The sequence below is a fragment of the Netta rufina genome (genome assembly GCF_964035555.1).
Source record: "Netta rufina genome assembly, chromosome: 4".
Classification (NCBI taxonomy): Eukaryota; Metazoa; Chordata; class Aves; order Anseriformes; family Anatidae; genus Netta; species Netta rufina.
This window is the reverse complement of record NC_140127.1, coordinates 48,078,799-48,096,249: the sequence shown is the minus strand read 5'-3', so window position 1 is coordinate 48,096,249 and position 17,451 is coordinate 48,078,799. Positions and strand designations below refer to the sequence as shown.

The window sequence follows — 17,451 nt, the reverse complement described above, 5'->3', positions numbered from 1 at the left end:
TCAGGTACCTTTGGCTGCAAAGGGGAGCAGACTAACAAGTCTAGTTCATGCTAGAAGACAAATTAGATCCAGTCACTAAAGGACATAATGGGAAAAAAGAATTTGGGCTTCAGCTGGAGTATGTGAGAAGCAGAATCCACAGTGTTAGCTGCTTCTGGTGCAAGCATAAGAAGGAATTCAGATATAAGCTTAAAATGGGTTTTTCATTGTTTGCAAGGCCAGATTTTGTTCCAGTCAAAACAAACAAACAAAAATCTCCAAGTGAAGGTAAATAAAATTAATTGCAGTGATCTAAGAAGCTAAAAACATCGTAAATCTAGTCTTTTTTCACACATATGATGAAGAGCCAGCATACTACAGACTAAAATAAATGTAATGTCCAAAGAATGCAGACAGACAATGTGTTTATGTATAAACATATCTGTCATATATAGTACACTGTACTTTCAAAAAATATATCCAAAATTAACGAGTGTATGTATAGTTTTATATCACTGTTAACTGATAGATTTTAAGGATCATTGCAATCATCTAATTCAAATTCAAATTCTAATTCAAATTCTATGATTCTCTTAGAATCAAAACCTAGTCTTTTGATCCTTTCATGCCTTTGTCTTCCAGCTCAGGTTTAAGATCATGATCAAGCTGGCATTGTAATAAGAATTACATGATGCAAAGCTACAATATACCTCCAAATGTCAAGGCCAAGAAGATTACCTATGCTTCCCTGAGACATATCTTTGTAACAGTGTACAGTTTTGTGCCTGCAGATTTAAAAAATGTCAATTTTAGCAACTCCCTGCAGCATGTAGATCCATAATCATTTATTGAAAAATACATAATTTTTCTTAAGTGATCTAAATTGCTGAATCTTTGTATCTCCAGTGGAGTATTCTCTGCCCTTATCAGCTGAATAAGTGATGCAGTCTAAACAAAGGGTAATAATGTTCAACTGGAATTCCAGGAAAGGAAGCTTAATGCGAACTTCCTGATTTAATCTTACAAAAATAGAAAGGTTGATAGGATAAATGAATCATTCAGAAGAGCAGATTTTGCTTCAGTTAATTAAAACAGACCATAAAAATGTCAAAGTAACCCTTTGTAACATTTAACTCCAAAAGACACAAGACTACTTAGAGTATCATTTTCATGCATAAGATTGAGAAGAATCTGTTTAGAGAAACAACTCAATTTTCTGAAAACTTATAAGAAGTTTCTTCTAATTTTCTATCCTGGAAATAATGTTGACAGCTACATGCACATTTCTCATGCGATTTCCTGGATCTTCTGCTTTTGGTGGACCAGGAAAAGACTCTTTTCAGAAGTAAATTTGGAATTTCTGCTCCTGGAAGATATCAGCAAATTAGAGATGCATGGAAATTAAAGAAAAACAAAACAAATGAACTATTTTGAGCCCTAAGAAAAGGTTTTGGTTGGTTCAATTTCAGTTCACTTTGACTTCCTAGAAAGGGATAATCACTCAAACGTGGCATAAACCCACAAAGAAAGTGGAAGGACCACTTTTTGGACAAGATACCTGGTAAGTTGCTAGGAAATGAGCAAGAGAGATGGTTCTGCACCACTGGGAGAATGGAAAGGATAATGCCATAGGTCTCTTCCATCTCTAACTTCAGCAAATTCGTCACCCATCAACACTTTTAAATATAGGCAATATGAAAAGTGTCTAAATGCAAGCCAGGCAAGTGACACACCCTGATTATAACCTTCTTCTTTCCCCCTACCAAGCCAGTAGGAAAGTGTGTTAAAATGTGCGTGTAGTACCATAACCCTCATAGCAAGAGCAAGCAGGATATCCTTGGGGCTGCCAGAGGCCATCCATATCAGAGGAACTGCTATGCATTTCCCAAGGGTCTGGCATAGGCTTATGCTCCACCCGTCAGCTATCATTGCCTTGGGTGGAATATATTTTTTCCACACTTGGACGTGGACATCTCATCTTGCTAGAAACAGCTTTTTTTTTTTTTTTTTTTTTTTTTTAACCTCAGGCTTTTGGTTGTTTGGTTGGTTTGTACCAGTTCTTATTATCTTCCAATTCGTTACTTTTTAAATTTTGTTTCTGGGGTTGCAGGTTGTGCAGCCCTTCTTTACTAACATATGAATTTGCTAGGAATGGGAGATCAGATAATGGCTTGAGGATAGGGCTGCTGTGTGCTTTTATGGTTGAACCAGGTGCTAGCAGAAGAAAACAAGAGGCAGATCTGGTGAAACGTCACATCTGTGCACATAAAAGACCTTATGAAACTGGCTAAGGGTGGTTGTAGATGACTGACAGCATCTACAGTTGGAAGATGAACAGCTCCAAGTTAATATTGAATTCTATTTTATTAACTAGCATTGATCTCTATTTTACTGATTCCTGATCCCATGGATGACTCAAAGACAAAATTAACCAAGCTCATTTGCTCATTTAAACCCTTTGATTTTTCAAGATGGCAAGAGGTGAAGAATAATGTGGGGAAGAAGGAAGAGGTGAAAGAGTGGAACAAGGGAATTCTAAACCACATGGACGATCTTCTCTGGGTTAGAGACTCATTCTGTACTGAAAGTGAGAAATTATCTCCCACTACAGATTTAAAAGGGGATCCTGAATAACACTGGAAATTAGGTCAGTATTTTGTGCAAGTGAAGGTAGGAAATAGATATCATCAAAAGCAAGGTCACACTGATCAGCAAACAATGCAATCTCATCACTCCCTGTTGTGCCTGAAACATCAGACAGCTGTGAGTGATGAGGCACCCATCTGTGATGAGCTAAGGATGGGATGCAAGCCTTCAAGTCAAAATGAAATTGCCTACTTTTGACCAAAATGTTCTTTATGGGCGGGTGTGCTTTGATTGCCAACTATCTGTTTTGCTTTGGCACTTGAAATTAGTCTTGGATACCTCCCTTTGGAGGTTTAGCTGCAATTACAGATATGTTGCAGAAGATTCTTCCATTTCACAGAAAAAAAATGATGAGAAATAGAAAGAACGTGTTCATCATCTGCCAGACTTGCAAGTTATATTTTTTCCTACATACTTAGTAGTTTGGGTAATTATTTTCTTAATGAGGAGACTTGTCAAAACACATTATGGTGACTGATTTCACATCACCACTGTTTTTCCCAGCAGTTTCTGATTACTGATTATATGATATAGGAAAGCATTCATTTTTAATTACTGCCAGTAATTTCTTAGAGATCATTAACCACCAAACTGCTATAATCTACCTAAGTATTTTACAGCTTTCCTTGGGAAAAATAAAATAAAAATTAAAAAAATCCAGTTTGGTTTATAGCTATAGCTTGAGATTGGAAAATAGAGTAGTTCTGTATTTGAGTGTAAATTATGAATTTACAAAAGACAATGAAAAACACTATTTCTATCAGCACTATTACTGAGTCTACAAAAGTACTATCACAGAGCCTACAAAACTGTATGAAGAAACACACTTATCTGCATTACTGTGATACATTTCAGCTGAGGTTTGCAAAGCATGCTGCAAACAATATATTTAGTCTCCCAGTCATTTTAATGCATAAGCTTTCACTTTATGGTTAAAGAAACTGAAACACATGGAGGCGATAGGCATTTCCATGTAGGCATTTCCACAGCTACATTCTGAACTGGCTGAGAAAACTGTGAACAAAACCTGGAAGTCTTTCCCCCCTTTTTAGGGGTTTACCCTTAGGAACCACTCACAGTGCCCTACAAGTCTCCCGGACACAGCTGGCTTATGCCTTGTTTTTGCTCAATTGTCACAGGAGTAAAAAGATCAAAAAGTCCTGGCACAAGACCCAAGATTGATGGAAGGTCCTGGGCAGTCATCAGACTTGTACCACACTTCCAGGGACACACAGGCCCAGAAAAGGGAGCATATTCCTTGTCTTGGAGAGGAGAGCTCACTTGAGTTACTGAACATTGCTCCTAACAAAAGTCAGTGTTTTGAGGGTGCCCTTAAATGTACTGGTTATTTCTAGGATGCCATGAAAGATTTTAAGTTCTGGGTTGTTTCGGAGAGGAAGGCAAATACAGATTGCGTTTGATGTATAGACTTGCCATTGGTGTATGGTATGTGTTCAGGTATGCATCCCATGTGGTTTACTTTTACCTTATCACTTGTCACCTTATTCATAGTCTTCTTGTCTAGGAATAACTTTTGTGGTTATGTTAGTTAAAGTTCTTGATGAAAGACATAATCTTGCCAGCATAGCTATACCATTCTGTACCACTTTACCAAAGTAAAGTATTGAAGGATATGTATTTCTTTGTCATTTTAATACTACAGTTATCTGCAGCTTGCATTCACAGCTAACAGATGTTTTGTTCCTTGTGTCCAACATTATGCAATAAGACAGTGAGTCCCCAGAACTCCCTGTCAGGAACACAAAGTACTCCAAGACAGATCACTTTCATATTTTCTGGCATTCAGTGATGGGTAAACCTCCAAATGCTTTGGAGGTCCATGTAGATTAAGCTAAATATCCAGAACTCAGATTCCTAGAGCTCAGTTTTCTCAGACAACAAAATGAGGCTAGTTATCTATTTGGAGTAGTGGTACCAGGAAGAGAAATTAGAGAGAGAAAAAAAAAAGTTTTTTATATTTTCTAGAACTCTCCTGGTTCAGTTTGAAATCAACAGAAAATTTCCCTTCTTTTTCCTGTTCCCCTTTTCCCTTCTCCACTTAGTTTTTCACCTTCTGTATTTGCTGCTGTTTGCAAATTTAGGCTGGAGTTTTGTCTCAGCAACTTCCACATAACTGCTCTGACTGCAGCTGAAAGAGCTGCATCTTTCATTTATACCTGCATAAGTAGTCTGACGCCAAAGATTTCTTCGACAATAAAATAAGGATTGTCTAAGATATACAGATTTCAAATCTTCCCTGATGATAATATTTCTTGGGAGGAAAATTAAACAGAAGGGACTTCATTTGGGGTCTGGTTGAAGAACTCTTTAAAGTCACAAAAAACTTCCTTTGCTCATTCACTCATGCCAACTGGGAGAAACAGAGGCTGCAAAAGTAGATTTATTTTTTTTAGTAACAACATCAGAGGTATCAAATATTAGGAAAATGGGAATTGTTCCATTTTGCAAGCATGGGACAGCCAAACAATTTCATCTGTTTTGACTGATTTTATCTCCTTCACACAGACAGATAGTGCACCATCTTTAATGACTAAGCGGAGATAAACTGGTTCTTCATCACAGGTTTATGAATGTATAGTTGACATTTTGATGCTCACAAAAAAATCCTTACTGAGGTAATTACATCTGAAATGCTGCATAGCCTTTTTTTTTTTTTTTTTCCTTCTCCTAATGGAACATAATTAAACATTATAAAATGACTATTTCCTCATAATTTTGCAATAATAACATTTAAAAGTCTGTGTCATTTGCTTTTTGCAGCTGTTATTTTGCTCAAGGAGTCAGTGTATGACTTGATTTTTCTGTAAAGTTTCCAGGGAGAACCACTTTTACTTCCTTTAGCCCTACAGTATTTGTCAGGGCCAGTCTCATGTGAATAAATCAGCAAAGAAATTGCAGAAATTTAAGTGAAGTTGCAAATAATTTTTTTTTTTTCTTGGAACTGAACTGCTAAAAACCATCAATGGCCATGGAGTAACAAAAGAAACCATTGGTCTAATACAGTGCTGAAACATAAATGCAGTACTCAGAGCAAATACTGTAGAAACCCTATAGGGTGTAAGAAAGGGCAAAGGCGTGATGGAAGCAGCAGAAGGAATTGTAGATGAATGCTTGAAGGACATTAGGAAGCATGCTGAAAGCATTTCCTGTAGCACAAGCAGAGGAAGAGGCTTCCTATTGCGGTTGCACTGACTGTGGGGACTGTGTGCGAGGGTCAGCCATGAGAACAGTCACGCACGTTGCCTGCACAGCGCTTTCTGGGGGCAGGCACCTGCACTAAGCACGTGCAGGAGGCACTCAGAAGAAAAAGCCACGGGGGAGGTTACAAGTGTTGTTCGTTTTCCCCTGTCATTGCTAAGTGTACTGTAAACATGTGCAACGTAAGGGCAGACAGAGCAGAGTTTCTTTGCTAACCCTTTGCTAACCCTCTTTACCTTCAAGTTCTGTAGGGAATAAGCAGGTCTGCCTCCATTGCCTCTATGATCTACCATGGACTTCAGATCCTGACTTTTAATTTGCTTCGAGCTCAAACTCTTTCACCTCCAGGCCCTGCCTACCAACCAAATTTGCTTTCTAATCCATCTCCATCGAGTTTTCCAGCCCAAGTGCTGGAAAAATCTTCTCTCTTTCTGGACTTCTCCCCTGCCAAAGGTAGAATGACGTATTTGTACTCTGTCTTGTTTTCCAAGCAGGTTTTGTTGACACCATGCAATTCCCACTGAGCCCATGGGGCAGCCTGTATCATTGCATGGGTTTCTTTGACCCATGCAAGGTCTGGGTACTGCGGCAGCCAGAAGACTTGCAGAGGAAGAAAGGAGAGACGTAGCTCAGCGGACTGATTTACGGAGCCTGGACTTATGATCTTGGACTCGTACCTCCCAGCCTTCGCTCTCCACCCTCCCAAAACTTGGCTTGTAGGAGGAATGCCTTTCTCCCTTACCGTGTATGTGCTCAGGGTTGTATATCTGAAGCCATGCAATTTCCATGAAGTCATTTCATGGAACCTAGCTAAATACTTTGATCAAATGTTGCCTCCTGCTTAAGAAGAGAACAGAATTAAGAACTCTCTCCTGGGACTGGTGCACAGCTGGGCTTGTGTGGGAGCTGATACATGAAAATCAATACAACTGTGTCTGTTCTCCAATTAGGTTTAGCAGCATAGGGCATATACATAACAGAGTTGGAAAAAGAAGAGTGAAGAAAGTACGTGCTGTGGTTATTCTGCTGTTCAGAGTAACACTCGGGGTTACTCTGCCCCTGATCTATCTATTCCACTCAACTCCTAAATTCAATTCAAATTAAAAGGGAGATTTTTTTAAGCGCTGGGAAAGGCCATTGAACCCTTGTCACAAGTCAGGAAATGGCCAGAAGTTAGGAACTGAATTGGCAACAGAGCAGGGAAAGAGAAGAAATCTCCTGCAGCCAGTTTTGTTTGCTGAATCACACTGATGTCGGCTCCTGGTGGCTACAGCAAAATGCACGTGGGCTTACTAATTATCGTAATTTATCCTAATAAAGTCCAGAATTAAGGTATTTAGTTGTACTCCTTTTATGTCCCATTGGTTTTGGAGAGGATCCAGCTCATACTGTTTTTACTTGTCTCAAAAAGAGAGAAATGAATGCAATTGCTAATAGAAAAGGTTGACCTTATTATTACTCTGTAGCTTATGCTCAGTTTTACTGTTTTATAAGACCAAACAGAAACATTTAGCAGGAACAGACAAACGAACAAAGAATTTATTTTTCTGGGATACAGACCCCAGAAGGCAAACAAGGAAACTGTTTTAATGAATAACTTAGATGGGAAGTACTTCAGCACATATCCCTTTTCCACAGCTCTGCTTTCTTATCTTATGAAACAGACAGATGCTGGAAAAAGTGGAATGAAAACGAGTTTCTTAAGAGCTGTGCCAGCCTCTTCCTTGCTGATATACTGGTAAGTGCTCCAGAGGAAGCAGAGCCCAATTCTAGTTTTACATCCAAATTATTGCAGAAAAGCCAAGGGCTCTCTCCTTTTATGCAATGGGAAAAAGAAGTAGGCCGTGAATATTTTCCTGACAAGCTTTAGCCATGAACAGATATAAATTAGAGAAGCTGAAAACAGTACATTTGCAAATGCACATACAAGTTGTCAATATACCCTCTGGAAAATCTGCTGCGGATGGCTGATAGTCTTACAATATTAATAAATCTGGGGTTATTATTTCACTGTGTTTAGGTCACTTTTGGATGCAACATACAGAAGAGGCAAACACTGGCCATATTATATTAAGAAATGAACTTTCCATATGTTGGAAATAGTGTCATGAAAAGAAACTGCCCAGAGAAAGAAAACTTGGTATTTATGAGAGGGAATACTTAGTACATCACCAGCGATCCCACCCAGTGCAGATTCTCAGACTCTGCCTGTTACCATGCTGCCTGATCTCAAAAAGGAGAGGGATGTTATTTCTCTTGAAGAAATAAAAAATAGTTAGCCCATCCATCAACTAAAACCAAGACAAGTGTTTCGTTCTCACTGTTGAAATGGGATATTATTATTCCTGTGGGGATTAATAAGCCTAGCTGGAGGAGTCTGGCCCTTCGGGAGGTCAGTGGAGGAATGCTTATGATTAATGTTTTGGTCCATGGTCTATCTCTATGCTAAGCTAATAAAGCTACGTCGCCTTTTACTCTCCCTTATTAACACAACATTAAACTTCTACTAACATTGATGTTGGAGATTGCCCTTGGCTCCATGAAGTAAAATAATACTTTGTGGAAAAGATTTTACTGTACAAATAAGCAGATTTAACATCCCAGTTTGTTCCCAGCTCTCAGATGTCAGCATTGCCTGTAATTAGCTGTGAGCTGGAATGTGTGTTGCCATGCAATAACCACACCAAGCATCTTCCTTCACATCTTGATTTCCCATTTCAAATATCCCTGTAAAGTTTAGAAAATGAGTTGAGGAAGAAAAAGGAAGCAAAAGAGAGGAGAGTCAGAATCAGCACTTAAGACTAACCTAACATAGAATCAGCCTGTTAAATAAATACATTTTTCAATTTATGTGGCTTTACAAAAAAATATAAAACTTTGTAGGAAAGCATTGCTTAAACAAATAGATGCCTTGAAGAAAATAATCACAGCTATTCAGCAAATAAAAATGTATTTCAAAGGACAGTTTCCACTATGATGTTTAAAACTCTCAAAAAGAATGACACGAGATTACAGTGACATATTTGCAGAAGCTTTTTTTGTTTTATAATCAAGATTAGGGCTCTGTGAAAGATGAATGCCCACAAGCTCCACACAAAGTCCTGCTTTCTCACCTGAAGATATGGGAGGGCTACGTAAGCCTTCACAGAAAACCCAGTCCTAACCAGTCACTGTCACGAAGCTGCCAGAAACAGGCTCTGCTATTCAAAGCAAATGTAGTTTTTAGGCTGCTGTCATTCTACTGACTTTCACCGAGGTGCTCCATATTCACAGTGATCCTTAGGAGCAAATCCAGCCTCCCTCCAACATTTTATGCTGGCAACAAAAATGTCAGCCACTGCTATCAGTAAACATGAGAGCTGCTGATTAAAGTCCCAGTTTTATTCTGCTACTGGCCACAAAATAAATGCATTTGTTGATTACAGAGATGTAAACCTTGTGTTGTGGGCTTTCATTGCTTTCTGACTGTATTTTCCAAATGGCAGAAATATATTCCATGAACTTCAACTAGTCCAGGAGTGGCTTTGTGGTTTCCACATGACTTCTGTGTGCCACTGGAAGTGCTCATTTAACCTTTGAGGTTTTAATTGCTATGACGCTGGATATCCCAAACTCTTGCACTTCTGTTAGATGCAACTACTACTGAATAAAATAATTAAGGCAGTGACAGTACTAAGCATTGCATTTAATCATGTGAGAGCTGTAGGAAAAGAGCTGTCTGTGAAAGCGTCTTCCTTTCCATGCTCTCAAGAGCTTGGATAATTTTTGAGGTATCTCTGCAAAGCCCATATTTTTTTCCAAACTTTATTGGGAGACTTCAAGAAAGGATGAAAGGGACAGGAGAAAGGGGTAGGCAGACATTTCCTCTGAACTCAGTGTCCCATTGTACCAATCCATCCTCAGACTGCTACAACATATGGGTTTATTAAACAGAAATGCACCATAAAGTGCATTACTGTCTCACCCTTAGTAGTCTATTTAAAATGTACTTCTATAACCGTCCAATAATGCAAATCGTTTGGGAAAAAAAGGGTAACCAGGAAGCAACCGCCAGGATTACAAAAGCCATAATGCTAAATACTAAAGCAAGCATCCACAGCCTCCAGAAAAAAAATTGCAACAATGTTCAAAATGTGTTGGAAAAGGCGTGTGTTTTCCAAACCCAGTCAGGAGCTGCAGGCCAAGCATTCAGCAACTTTCCCGGGAAAAATTGCTGTCCGAGGGCCTGCTGTTTTTGTAATCACAACAACCCCAGAAAAAGCTGCGGTAGTGGGATATATAAATGCATGGCTGCAAATGATCCCCCAGCCTTAGGGTGGAGCATCACCGATCTCCCTGGCACATGATGCTAAAGCAACACTCTGCATCTCCACGCAGGTCGCTCTGCCTGGCAGCGGTGGTTAGTCCCAGGGCAGTCGTGGAGCTGGGTTCGCCCCACGTTATAGGACTGGAGCAAGGCCAGCATTTCTCCTCGTGCTTCTCAGCAAGTGAGTCAACACACCTGCTCCAAAAATCTGGAGGCAGCCAGCAGCCAGCGATGTCATTTTTGGCACACGCGCCAGAACTCGATCTGAATTATGTTCTCTAATTCAGGTTTTAACGCTTTTAATGCAAGACACTACAGGGATTTTCATGACCTAAAGTTTTCTCTTTTTCCCCAAAGATATGCAGTAAGAAAGTAAAACCACTTGCTTTAACTAAAACCTTAATCTTTCTTATGAGAACTATATTCAGTGCTAAAGTTACAAATTAACTCTTTTATTTGGGTAGGGGCAAGAAAAAGTATTTTATTTATTTATTTTTTAATTAGCGTTATTCGCTCAACAATAGTATGACCGTATTTTGCAAAGATGTGTTCTTATGAGTAATTTGAGTTCCTTAGGAAGGAGTTCCTTAGGAAGGAACTCATGTGAATAATGGCTTGCAGGGCTAGGCCCGTGCTTTTTGCATGATTTTTTAATATGCACAAAGCAGAAACAGAATTTTAACCGAAGAATTTATTTTTCCTCCCCAACAAGGAAACAAAATGTCCACAAAATTGTGTAGGTTTTCTGACCTTAAAATAAAATTGCTGCCAACCTCCACAGAAGTATAACACTGCAGATTATGGTGCAATAACACTAGCAATGTCAGTGTGCAGGTTATATAAAATGCCTCTGAAAACATCTTTGTTGCAGCGTGGAGGGATGGGCAGCATTATTTATTTGCAAATAAGCTCAGTCTGCTCCAGAGCTATGACCTAGCTATTACCAGCAGATATTTTGCTTACAGACTGGTTTGGAAATGCTGAGCTCTGTGTTCTTCCACAGCCAGCCATTACCAGATGCAGCCACTAAACTTTTCTTTGTTTATTGGCACACAGTTGCCAAGTTTTTCCAACTTTCTCCTCATGCAGTAAGAGAGGTTGCCAAATAAACTCTGCCCAATGCCTGAAGGAAACTGCTCAAGTAACCTCTGTATCTTCCCACTGTTGTATCCTCCCACTTAATTGGTCACACTGGGAACTAGACCAATATGCTGATGGAGCTCTCCAAATTTCAAAGCCAATAGAGAATTTGGAGCTCTTCATGAATGTCATCTATTATTTAATGTTGCAAAACAAAATTAATTAAAAAACAGAGCAAATTGATATCACAAGTGCAGAAAGAAATCACCTACTTATCCAAAACAGCACAATGCAGCTCCTTTAAAAATAAAAGTCCAGCTTTGCTTTAGATTTCCAGACAAACATGCCACAGCTTCTATGGGGTTTCTTCAAATGCAGTATTGGCCATGCTATTTCCTAAGAAACATTTCAAACAAAGCGACAAAGACATCAAATTCTCTATTACACATCTGACGTGTTAGCATACAAAAGCATTAAAAGACAGCAGTGTCCACAGAATCAGGAGGCTTGGCTTCACTTTCCATCTCACCCCTGGAATAACATGTAACTTTGAGAAAGTCAAGACATTGCACTATTTCTTGTTTCCATTGTCTTGCCCAATGTAAGCTCTTTGGAAGAGGAACCGTTTCTTAATGTTTGTAAATAACCTGCCAAAATGGACTATCATTTTCTCTAGAGGCCACAATGAGGAGTAGAAAGCTAATGTAGAGAGAGAAGGTTTATCTAAGGATGAGTCAAGCATTGTCTTCTTAAATATAGAAAATACTGGATATACAAATGAACATAAACTCTGAGCTTAATATCCTACCAGTTAAAACACAGCTGTATGCCTCCTAATCATTGCGTCAAGATTTTCTCATTGTGTATTGGTTAAAACCTTGCTTTCCTAGCACTACAGATCCTCTAAGACCTTGCCTTGTCATTGGTTCGTTACTATGCACCAAATCCACAAATAGGTCATGTGCCGTCTGGAAGTCTTTCATCCAAGTACTGACCCTAATTTTGAGGGTATGAATGAATGTGTGCAGCATACACAAACAGGCAACTAAGAGATACCACGTGAACCTGACAGTGGAAAATCTTCAGCAGTGCTGTGCCCAAACTGCCTGAGGAAGAGGTCGAGGATTCTGTACTCAGCCTAGAGTATTTATTTAGCCAAATTCCTCATTTAGCCATTCTAACCCCTTATAGACACACCAGTGGAGAAATTGTATGCATGTAGGCTACAGTAAAGAAAGAGAGAAGGAATGGACAGGACATAAAGGAGGATCAGGTTCTACAACCTCATATTTAAAATGGCTTTTTTTTTTTTTTTTTTTTTTTAATCAATCCTTATCTGGTCAAACTTGATACCAACACTTATATACCTCCACAGGAAGACCCATCCTTGATTTACAAATGCAACTAGACTAGATTAATTGTCGCAGCAATAGGCATCTTCAGAGAACTACGTATTTCATCCACATCCCCATGACATCTACTGCTTCCTCTCCACTTCCATTTACCTCAGTTTGCTCCCAGATCTCCTCATAACCACCCAAGGAACAGACGGCACCTATTTTGGCCAGATGCTAAGCCAAGGTTGCTGCTTTACTCAAACAACAGCTTTTTCATTTGTGGGTACTTGTTTGAGTCTCCACCATCTAAAAACATTTATCTTCCCCCATAAGTTTCAAGAGCCTCCTCTAGTATCTCAGAAATATCTGCTTCATACTCCAATTCAGTTAAAGACGGGAGAAAAAGGTGAAGATGGATGAATGAAGGGGCAATATTATGTCATAGACCTCATTCCTTTAGAAAACTGTGTTGACAAAGTATATGCCTAATATTTCCATTGGCATCCACAGCCTTCTGTCCAAATACCAGGTTGATTAAATCTTAATAGTGCTGTTGCTGCTATGACATACGGGAGAATTCATGCTCATTTCTGTGTTTGGCCAGACTAACTGGTTTCATTTTAATATATTTTGTATAAGTAGTATGTGGGAAAAGCTTAAAAACATTTCATGATTGCTATTATTGGTTGAAAGAAATGTATTTAGTATTAAAATCCATGTAATTGAGACAAAACCTTTAACAATTTCATCTGAGATTTTCAAGCCACATAATAAACTAATAAATAAATCGAACTTGATCCCCAAGCACCTGTCTTTTCTTTATTTAATACAGATTAGCAGCTGGGTTGGGCTTTTGTCAAGACTGTGGGAATGAGTTAACATGTTTAAAACAAGCATTTCCACGGCTGACTTGCAGTGCAAGTTGTCTTCCATAATTCAACAGCAGCATCAACAAAATGAACACTAGCAAAACAGCATTAGAAAATGCATTCCTTCTGAAACTGCTGGAGCAGGGAGTCTTTGGGTCAAGGGTCCTTGGAGAAACATGGGGCAACTTAACAGTGCTTCCAAGTGAATCACAAGCCACCTGCATGTTCTTCATGGAACTGAGAATCGAGTTTTTTTTCTGTGGAAAAGTAAGTCTCACAGCTTCACATATATTTTTTTTCTTGTTTCACAAAGAATTATATCATCATGTAGCATTAGGAATTAAAACAGAGAAGAATGTTAAATAAAATAAACTGAGCGGGTTTGTTTAGAAATTTCAAGCTTCCCTCCGCAGCTTCAAAGTTCATTTTGTCTATCCAAGTATCAAAACCTCCCTTTCCTTAATTGTTTCTCAGTCAGTAACTTTAATATGTGCTGTTTTGGTTAGGACATGGCATGACTTTTGAACGTAGGAAAAGCATGGAGATGTCACACATTATACACCGTCCTCAGCAGCTAATGCTAACTGGGAGATTTATATAACAAGCAAGGGTTATAGATGAGTAGAGGGTTATGGATGAGTAGAAGCAGGATAACGTACTGTTAAGCTGGGCCAAATGTGTGTAGAAAAGTCCATTCTGTTGCTGAGAGGCTTATTTAAATGTCAGTAGGGCTATGAAAAAGAACTGCAAGCACCAAAAATATTCATTACACCATTAATTTGTGGTGTGCTTATTGTATATTAAGATGAAGTGGGACTGATGTCAAATTTCTGTTTTATTCTGCTTCCTTTTTATTTTTGCTTCCTTTAAAGAAAAAAGGAAATGCCTTCCTCCCTTTCTCAGTATACTTCTCTTGTAAAGAAGCAGTCGTGCAATCTGTACCAACCTGGATGCCAATGCTGAAACCCTTACTCTTTCATCCAGTTATCTAATACCTGAATACTAACTCCAATTTACTCTTTACCAAGATGACTGCCATTTGCAGTTTGGGGTTTTCAGCCCTCCAGTCATTGCTGGACTTTGGTAGCAAATCTATAAGTGTCATGAGAAGACAGCTCTGTATGGTTGAGACTACCAGTTTGGGTGGTTGGTTCTTTTCCCCAAATTTGTAGCTCAATGCTCAACACAAAAAGCTCACAGGGCTAGTCAATAAAACGGTACGAGAAGCAGATGGACAACATATCTAACATTCAGACTTTGAGCGTCAAATGATTCCAGGATGTGCAAATTCTGCAGCTTTGACTCATTGTGTACATTTCCACTCTTTTTTTTTTTTTTTTTTTAAATGCATAATTGTCATGAAAAATTCCCACAGAAATTAACATGATGCAGAGCTCATTGTTGAATGAGTGGTCTATTAATTAGATATCTTTTAAAAAAAAAGGCTGCTCTATGCTCAAGAGATTAAGCTGAGCCCTTGAGATATTTGAAGTTTGTTCTGTCACTATCAGATAAACGCAACAGAACATGCCGACCTGCAGAGGTTCATGACTAAACTGTTTGCAAGGTTAAAAAGAAAGGGAGAGGAAAAGCCTTGTTAATCTTCTTCATTCCTAATTTTAATAAAAAGTAAATATTTTTTTAAAAACTTTTCAAAGGCTTCCACTTTCAGCTATGTGGCAGGTCAAGATTAGGGAAAACCCAAGCAACTCCTAAGGTTAAACACACTATTTGTCTCTGTCTTTCAAACTGCATCTGAGTATATTTTGCAGATAAGTTTAGATAGGGTAGAGCTCAAACTCCTTTCCGTTGACTTTTTACCTAGAAATATACAGATAGAGATGCAGAAAGTTCAGAGCAGTATTTTTCTCTCATCATAGATACTTGACTCAGGTCTTAGAACTAATAAAATAGTTTATTACATGAAGGGTACAAAGATTTGAAGCTCTTATTCCATTATGGATAGAAGACTTTACAACTGAAAATGTCTGGCAAATGGGATTTTAGAAAATTGGAAAGATTTTAAAGTGCTATTAGGTATGCTTTGTGGATTCCATATTCATTAATAGCATTACATTTATTCATCAGTCAGGAAGAATCTATAACACCGCACAAGAAAATAGTATTTACAGCTTTGAGAGACCGATCTGTTCTACTCAATGCAGGAAAAACACCCTACAACCCCTTTTTAACGTATTCAGAACTCATTTTGTATTTTAAAATCTCAGCCTGGGAAAAGACTGTGTAAACATTTGTATCTGTCTTGAGTAGTAGGCTCAGATCTCAGCTGCTGTGAACTGGCCAAGTGCCAGCATCATAAAAGAAGACACATTTATTTATAATGATTGACTTTCTGAGCCAGGAAATCTCTTTGATTTCCTTCACCAGCAAGAGAAACCAAGTACAGGTGAAGGTGGGCAGGCAGGCAAATCTTCCCTTTAACAATACTGAGAGACCTGTTGAGATTTCTCTCCCTTGTTGGGGAGAGAAAACTCCAACAAGGCTTCTTCGTGCAAAGCTGTAATGCTGATGCCCAGCTGTCCTTCCTTGCTCTGGGCCCCCAAGAGCCACCCAGCCAGAGACACTCCTGGTGTGGTCACTCTGCAACCACATCAAAGTTGGGTTTATACCACAAAAAGGAAAACAACACCAACTACCAAAGGCAACATTTCCCTGTGGTGGGAAGGGAAGAAATATCTCATCCAACTCCAAGAAGGCCAGCAGCAGTGGTGCTCCCCTCTCTCTGCAAGGAAAGGCACCACAGCTGGCTAGTGGACCCCAGGAGACGATCTGGCCATACGACCCAGGAATGTGGGCAGCAGATGTTGGGGTGTCGAGTGCTCCACAGATGGTGCACATATGTTTTTTAACTCCATGCCCCAGTGCTGTGCTATAGCTGTCTCGTCACTGCATTGTCCAAGCAAGTGGGGTAAAAAGAAGAAATGAGAAGGAAATATGGCACTCTACAGGTGCAAACCCTGTAAGATTTAAGGGGATTACTAGAGAAATCCTGTCAGATGATCCAGGAAGGGTATATGCTGCAAGAAAGACCATTCTCTACAGGGCTTGTTGACTGGCCCTGCAGTCAATCCACAGTTTGAAAAAGGGATTCCTTCCCTTGGACATGTATCCAGTTAAATGTTCCTACTGCCAGCGTCTCAGTTTGAAATTTCTTTGTCAAGAAAGTGTTCACTACTAGCTTCTTACAAAAACACCTATGTATTATTTCCAATCATTGCACAAATCTTTATTTCTCCCCTACTGTACCTCCATCCATCTGGAAAGTGGTATCTTTCTTTTTGCTTTGTGCTCGTAGATGGAAATCTCAGGTTCAAAAATGCGTTTTATCCCAACTGTCCCAAGGAGAAAGCAGATTCCATGGCCTGTTTTTTTAATTCCTTTTTTTTTTTTTTTTTTTTTTTTTTTTAGGGAAGCTCTTTCTGCAGAAGTTGGTAAAATGTTATGTTCATTTACCTACAGATACTGTATGTGGTTCTCAACTCAAGATGTAGTTACATCCTGCCACAGTGTGGTCAGGAAAGATGTCTATTCCTTTCATCCAAAAGTTTAAAATTAAAAGCTATTTGTCATCAGCACGACAGCTGTGTTTCTTTCTGAATGGAAAATAAAAGTTGAGTCTGCATTTTTTAAAACTTCATATAAATCTATATGAACTTCTGTCAGGGAAAATAATCCTGTGTGTATGTCAGCATTCCACAGCAGGGTTTTAACAAAGATCACATGTTGCACACTGGAAAGCCAAAGCACAGAAACACTGCAGTTAAAAACAAAAACCTTGCATATCTGAATAACACAGCCTAAAAACTAGTAATCTGAACAGCTGTCCTGTGCATGATAGGCAATAAGGGACAAGCTCACTCAAACAAAGCATAAACTAGAAAACCAGCTACAGGAATACGCTTAACTACACAGAACTACATCTATCTTTTGCACAGCATATATTGTTCTTTGATCACAGCAAATAGATTCTTCCACAACTTTTACTTTCTTGCTC

The 17,451-nt window shown here is 39.0% G+C and overlaps 1 protein-coding gene across 1 annotated transcript in view; it reads right to left on the bottom strand.

Moving 5' to 3' along the window:
- Nucleotides 1–17,451, bottom strand: part of DLC1 (DLC1 Rho GTPase activating protein) — a gene marked incomplete at its 5' end in the record, with an annotated part of 213,844 nt that overhangs the window by 48,748 nt on the left and 147,645 nt on the right. The window lies entirely within an intron of this gene.